This window comes from Dysidea avara, chromosome 2 (assembly GCF_963678975.1).
Source record: "Dysidea avara chromosome 2, odDysAvar1.4, whole genome shotgun sequence".
Taxonomy (NCBI): domain Eukaryota; kingdom Metazoa; phylum Porifera; class Demospongiae; order Dictyoceratida; family Dysideidae; genus Dysidea; species Dysidea avara.
Genome location: NC_089273.1, coordinates 28,368,662 through 28,374,771, shown reverse-complemented (window position 1 = coordinate 28,374,771; position 6,110 = coordinate 28,368,662). Strand labels below are relative to the sequence as shown.

The 6,110-nt window shown below is 35.5% G+C and overlaps 1 protein-coding gene across 1 annotated transcript in view; it reads right to left on the bottom strand.

Annotated features, from left to right (window-relative positions):
- Window positions 1-1,976: 1,976 nt before the first annotated feature.
- LOC136247027 (protein NLRC5-like) overlaps window positions 1,977-6,110 on the bottom strand; it is a 28,164-nt gene continuing 24,030 nt past the window's right edge. Inside the window, exon 4 of the transcript XR_010697031.1 lies at window positions 1,977-2,162. The gene's annotated coding sequence lies outside the window, so the exon portion shown is untranslated. The remainder of the gene's footprint in view (window positions 2,163-6,110) is intronic.

Sequence of the window (6,110 nt, the reverse complement as noted above, 5' to 3'; positions counted from 1 at the left end):
CTGTAGAACTGACAGAGCAACTTTAGTTAGTATTATGTCACAGGTAAGCTGGAGGCTCAAGGAACCTGTAAAGCCTGACTTAATGACTTGAAGCAGACTAACATCCTGACTGCCTGGTAGACTCCTGTAAGCATTCAGCCATTAATCAGATGGCTGCAAGTTTGACAATGCCAAAGTCCAGTCATGCATGGATTATTCTTCTTTCTCCACCTTTTCAAACATACTTCTGTAATACTTTAAACAGGCTGTAGCACCAGGAGTCCTACAGACCTTCAGCACTCATGCTGTGAAGTCTTAATAAATAAAAGATTGTACAACAACAGCTATAATACAGAATAAACCATACTACAATACGTTACATGAAAGTATAATAATCTCCATGAGCTATTTCTTTGGCATAATTATTTTTATTTCATCAAAATTAATGTCTGCTTTATAAAACTCTGCTTATTATGTCAGCATTATGCTCTTTGCTTTTACCAGCCTATTTTACTGGCCACATTGGCTTATCCAGTGATTCCAGTCCCTGTAATTGACACTGTCATCTTTGACATGACACGTGCATAGTACTACTGTATGTATATCAGTTGATCTGTATTCTGCTAGCTGTAGCTATAGGTATCCGAATATAATAAGCAATATCTACTTTACAAATGACAGTTCAAATGCAACCATCCATACAGTACAGTATATTGAAATTATTAACACTCCAATTACTGCATGAAATTTGTTGCAATTTCAGTTAAGTAAAATTGTTGTGGTAAGCAGCTAAGTTCTAACTTCATTAATCAAAACACTGTAAGTAATATACTTAATATGCATGTGTTTAAAATACGTATACAAGCAGTAAAAGAAATTTATAGTCGGCAAACCACATACAATGTCTCAGTGTATACAACAAAACCTATAAACCATTAAGCTGTATCAAGTATAATAACTCGTGTCACTCCAACTTAGAAACTTTAAAAAGTAAACACTTTCCTTTAAGAAACTGGCAAGTGGGGGATATTTTATGGAGGTCATGATGAGTGATAAACTTCAAATTACCCCAACCTTCTGAGCTTGCCAGAACATAGCCAGTCACTCTGCTTGCTTTACTGACTGGTGTATTACTGTCATACAATATTATTGTTTTACGATGGGCACAGTCACTGATTTGGTTCAGCAAAACTACTTCAAACTTTCCCTTCAGGGGCCAACTGAGTTGATTATCATTGGGTCCCCCCATCAAATGAAGGGCAACTGAATAGTAGGTATCATTTAATACAGTAAATTTTAGAAACATTTTGTATCCTTTTTCATCAGTTAAAAATGGAATGCTAGACCATTCTAATTCAGATCGCTGCTTTGTTATCATAAGATTATCACCTTTGTGAAGAAATCTGTCTATTTTTAAAATCATAGGTGCTACTCTCCTGATATCTCTTTGGCTACCATGACATTTATCCTCACACTCCAAATTCCAAACAAGTAATCTAGTTGCTTTTGTACGCTGTAAAACTCATTCTCTATCTCATCCAGCTCCTCATTAGTGTTTCATTCTACCCGACTAATACTGGTTTCAATTTCATCCTGTAACTTGAAGAGCTCTTTATTGGTGAGGGACAGGTGGTTATGCAAATGTTTTTCGTTGTGTTGCTTCAGATCTTCATGTGCAATGTGCTCTGCACATCCTATGTGATAATACTCACATTTAACTTTCACAAGAGCTTCGCATTTCTCTTTTTCATTATAAGATACACTTCCTACCTCACAGTTATTGGGATCAAACATAGAACGACTGAGTGACTGATCATTTGTGTGACAACTGTTTTGGGGAAACACTGAATCACAGTGCAGTAAATGTTCATCTAGTTTTAACAATGCCCCCTGCCATTTGCAACCTTTATCTTTGTTAGTGCAAAACAACTCTAAAGTATTGACAGCAATGGAAGCATGTTTATTCTTGCGTACAGCAATGTGACCTTTACCACAGCCCATAGGACACACACTGGTATTGAAAAGACATGATTTACAGAAGAGCGATCCACAACACACACTGTACTAAGGTTCTCGACTGACATGTTGGAAAATACAACAGATTAAAGTTGAAGGTGGTGGTTTCACAAACTGATGCTTTGAATAGCCTCCATGTTTTGGCAATGTCTTTTTCTTTATTGTACCTAAACAAAGGGAAAGTGTAGGGTTACTTGATCAGTTTTACATAGATAAAATTAATGAAATTTCATTTGTTAGTCTTGTATGTACATACACTTGTAGACTAGAAATTACACTACTGAATTGATGCCTTAAAAGACAAAGGTGTTTTTAATAACAAGATAAAGCATACATGTGGTACTGGTGTACAGATACATCCATGTATTTGGTTGGTGTATGGAATTTAACTTGCTCACTTGCCAAGTTTGCAAAAAATTCTCCTACCAAACTTTCCATATATGGTATACACTACACCAAATTCTGTCAGTTGTACACTATTAGAAGTCTGGTTATGATCAACACAAACAGTAGCATATAAGTTCAATTAGAGATCATATAATGAAAAATAACAAACCAAGGGAGGTTGCCTACACCCACAAATATACTAGTGGACCCACTTCATTCTAATCATGACTGGAGTGTGGGCAACCTCCTTTGTTTCTATGTTGCCTAATCAAACTTAAGATTTCTTTTATTTTTATTATCACTGGCGAACCCATGCATACCACATCAAAAAAAAATGGTATCAGCTATACAAAATGAATTCCCAGCTGCAGCAAGCAATTACTAAAAGTGAAGTGGCTATTACACTATGTTTTCAGCTATGTTTTCAGCCAACTACACAGCATTACAGATGAGGAATAGTATAAGACATGCCTCTGCAAGCAATTCAAGTGTTATAAACATGTTAGTCAGTAAAGGGAAGCCATAATTTGTTACTGCAATGGCACTTTGACTCTGTCAGTGAAACAAAAATGTCAGGCTGAAGTGATGTCTATAAAAGTGAGCCCATAGCCTTAGCTTTTATGGGCAAGTATCTAGCCAATCAGTAGAAAATTCCGCTACATAATTTAATTATTTTAAATTTCCAATGACCTACCTAATGGAACTGTTTTGGGTCTCACTAAACACATGATTATACCTAACAAATACTGCCTAGTCACCATAAAGGTACTGTGAGGTTGGTTTCTGGATATTCTGGTTAATATAGTATTAATGAGAAAGTTCAAACCTCCATGATATCTACTACTGCATGATACATCTTTCTTGTATGGTCAGTATAATATTATGTCATGCCAATATATACATCATCAGTACTGGAACTAAATATTCAGCCTTTTGAGAGAGATGCATCCAAATACTTTTACTAAATACATTTTTTGTCTTGCTTTTATACTTTATCCAAGTAAAGCTGAAAATTACTTTCAAAGAGATTTTACCATGGATTTCACTGTATCTTGAAGAAGTGCTTTGATTTTATGAATACTTATTAGCATATGTAAACTATTTAGTTCAGAAGCAAGTGCAGCCAGGTGTGGTTCTAAGAGATTTCACTGGTTTCCAAAGCCAGTCAGCTTTTTAAATTTGAATAATGAAAAAGTCAATAAAGTTTAAATCTACAATCTAAAACAATAGCTCATTAGTATAACCTGTAGTGATCAGTTTCTCTGTCACAAATCATACAAAATGACTTCTCCGCACCTTGAAGCTTCTAAAATAATTATCGTTCTAACCAAAACTAGTTTATAAAGCATTGAATCGGTCAGTATAGACTAATATAAACTGTTTATGCAACCATTTGTTAAAGTGATTTTATTCATGGTTAACTCAACTACATGTATATGATTATATGTAAAAAGATAATAATAGACTATAAATACAATGTCTCAGAAATGACATCACTCCTGATGGGATAAGTAAATCTACCTTAGAGTTGGAAACCAATCGGTGAATTTTTAGAACCACTCCCCGGGTTTAGTGTATTGGAATAAGACAAGCATAGAGATTAAATTGTATAATAGCATAAATCATTGTTATTATAATGCATAATATGCTTTGATCTTTGGCAGGTAATGAAGTCTTTAAAACCACTAAGAGACCTGCTAGCAGGTCCTTAAAATGGTTAGAAACCTGTAACAGGTTTCTAACCAATTTTGTTAGAGACCTGGCTTGTTATCGATGATAAAATTTAATTCTGCAATCAATGCTCAATGATGTAGTGATGAACTGGGTAAAAGAAAGTTAGTGAACTACTTATATTATATCTATATATATATATAAAGCTGAAAAGCCGTCTGACAGTCTGTCTGTCTGCATTCCATTTGAGTTCACACATTGTTCTTGCCAGTTACTGCACATATCAAAGTGGTTTTGGCACCAAACAAAGAATTCATCATCTAGGAATAAGCTAGCATTTAAATGAAGCCTCTAGTTGTCATCATTTGTCGTATACAGTGCATTTAGTGTAAGGGTGTAGACAAAAATTTGCTTGAATTCTTTCTGTAAACCACATGCAAACCGCAAGTAAACACCTATTCCATTCAACTTGAGCATGCCTTTATAAACAACTTTGAAGGCATTCTAACCACAAGTGACATTAGTCAATGTGGTACAGCATGAGGCTTGAAACTGATAGTGTGTGAGTTCAAACCCTGGTTGCATTGCTTTTTTTTGCTTTTTCTAACCTTTGGGTTACAACTTTTTCTTTCTTCAACAACGCTAGTACATTTTTCGGTTTGACAGCCTTTTTGGGAACACACTTTTCTGTTGTGTATTCTTTCATGCTATTTTTTCACTCAACAGTGAAACCTTTGACACCTAGGGACTGACCAAAAGTGTCCCGATTATCAAGGTTTCCTCATAGGAGTTTACATGCTAAGGGATACTTTAGGACCATTACCAAGTGTCCAGATTATGCAGGTGTCCTCATTTTCAAGTGTCCTGATTAACAGGTTACACTGTATTGGTTGATAATAGGTAGTAGTAGCTGTACAAAGGCAGGGGCGGATCTAGGATTTATAAAAGGGGGGGGGGGCTAACTCGAGCTACTAATCTCTTGGGTAGAGGTGTGCAGTTCGCATGCTGGAACTAGATGCTGAAATTTGCAACATGCTGAAATTTTTGAAAAATAGATGCTAAAATACTGCAATTTGGAGACATTTCCACATAAAATCATAATGTTTTCTGCCTGTAGATATTTTATACTGCCTTTAGATTATAGGTATGGCTCTCTGAAGCATTTTGTTAATGGAAAAGTTTGGGTAGGTACAGACAACCAAGTACATGATGCACCCCTCTCACAATTACACAACACTGAATAGGTGCATGTTAAAATAATAATGTTGAAAGTGGAAAATTTTGAAATTTGAACAACACAAGATTGTATCTGAGAGCATTTTCAATGGAAATTGGGTACTTGAATCAAGTATTGCCATATATATTTTAACTACACAAGTAGATGAATCAAGCCCTTTAAACAGACCAATGCACTTCATTGTATGTATAGGTGCAGGCAGATTTGGAAAAATTCCACCAACTATATGCTTCCAGTGAATGTTCTATTAGAGTAGTTAGGTGACTGCTTTATTAGATTATCTCAATCTTGAATATCATACAGTATAGTAGTGCTGTAAATGTAGGGATCATGGAGGTTAGAGGTGATGACAATAGGTTGTAGTGTAGTAAAGGGAATGTAGTACTGTTAACATACAAAGCTCAGCCTGCACCATAGGCATGTACTGCACCCTATATTATAGTTTCTTTTCACTGTCAATAAATTAAACGTCATATATGTATGGCCTTACAGTTGTCTTTGCTTATGTAGTTACATATACGTACACACAGCTCTGCTGTTTATATGTATGCTCACATCATTCAGTGTACTTGCAAGATGGCCTCATGTTCTTTAAAAGTGATACTCATTACACATGCAACAATGAATTTTAATGCATGGTTTCCATTACATACGTAGCTATGTGCCCAACATAGAATATGCAATATGGCAACTTCTGCATTGTAGGGCAGGTATATACCAATAAATTAATGCCTTTAGTGGTCAAACGATGCTACATGTATAGCCTGCATAATAGGACAGGTACTACTAGAACCATTCACACAGTTCACACCTGTGTGTT